The following is a 1715-nucleotide window of genomic DNA, read 5'->3' on the forward strand; positions in this document are numbered from 1 at the left end:
GTGATATCACCTGACTTCAATTTAATGTCACAATGTGTAGCCACTAAATGAAAAGAAAACTTCAGGTGGAGACAGCCCCCCAAAAAATTAGAAGCCACCTTGTTTTTGTGCAGAATTGTAGGGGCAATAACATTGGCTGTTAAAAACAATCCATACTACAAGACAGTGGGCAAAGCTGGCTGAGATCAGTCTGCACTGTCTCTCGGAATTATAAATTCATCCCAGCATCACTTTACTGTCGGACCTGCCAACAGCGAATAGTTCCTGAGTTTGGGCATGAGGATTAAAGAAAGGCAAGAAGACAGGATAGAAACAGGAGGACTGCCAGTAAATACAGGTCAGCTCTGCATGTACTTTATTGCTAGTATTGATACACACTCCAGAGACATCTGTGATGTAAGGTTTTAAGTCCTTACTGAATTTATCAGGTTGTTATAACAATACTTTGGAACATTCAGTTCAAAACGATCCCAAGACATTCTGCTCATAACAAACCAGCCACCCAAAGCCATGTCCGGATAAAGACCCTGGCCTTATTCTGGTGGTCATGTCCTGCACATTCCTCATGTCTCCTCTTTGGCTCCCCACACTTTACCAGGGAGAACTAGACAAAGGTTCATCAGGAGGATTGATTCTCTATGTGAAAGCAAATTAAAGAGCAGGCTTTTAGGAAAAGACAGGCTGGGGCTGCCTTGTGTTAGTGACACTGTGGGACTGCTCTCTTCTGGGATTTCCAGGCCTCTCCCAACCATGTGGAGTACTATCTGCTTGCTCTAGTGGAGCCTGGACTTCAGAGAGCCTGTTCAGGTAAGGCCACAATCATCTGAGCCTGAGCCTGTCACCTCACAGCCCAGACATGCCTTCACCCAGGAAGAAAGGTTGCCCAGAGCAATCATGGTCTCCTTGTCTACACATTCCATATTATTTTAAAAAAGAATTATTTATTTAATTTTTATATCATCATCATTATTATTTTAATTCACCAGGGAGCAACAGAGAGAGCATGGGAAAGCAAACCTCCAGGTTCATGACTGAAACCGTGGGAGAGTCCCACACCTCAACCACCATACCACCTGTTGACCTCTACACATCCCATCTTAATCACTACCCCACAGCAACTACCATATGGATTAAGCCTGTCACCTGCACTGTTGTGCAACTAGCAAGGTCTCTGGGACTTCCCAAGACCACTTTGTGCACATGGTAACCACAGTACAACAGGTGAACACCAGCTACTAATAAGAACTATACCACAGAACAGAACTTGTATGGCTTCATTCCCATCGTGACCCATAGCCTGGTGCTCAATGCAGCAGTGGGTCTTTCATACTTGGGCAACTCAGGTGTCAAAGGTGGTGTCCTTGCCTGCAAAGCACCTGGACCCACCTAGTCAAAGCAGCTGGAGCCTAAGCAGATCAAGATGAAAGACTAGGAGAGTGTCATTCTCTCACTGGCATGGACCCACCACCAGCCACTAGGAGGGGAAGGGATCCCAAACTAGCTCCAGGAAAGCTTTGTTCACATCAGACTCAGACTTTTTGGTGTTGAATAAAGATGTCACTGCTCACTCACCTCACAGATATTTAAGCACATCTTCTCTTTTTGGGAAAAAGTGACTTCAAGTGACTCTTTAAGTCACTTTTAAACAAAATCCACAGTCAACAAACTTGGTTTCCAAGAATATAGTTCACAGGGTTTATAGCTTTCTTAGAAAC

The sequence above is a fragment of the Tupaia chinensis genome, unplaced genomic scaffold, assembly GCF_000334495.1.
Source record: "Tupaia chinensis unplaced genomic scaffold, TupChi_1.0 Scaffold143929_1, whole genome shotgun sequence".
NCBI lineage: Eukaryota > Metazoa > Chordata > Mammalia > Scandentia > Tupaiidae > Tupaia > Tupaia belangeri.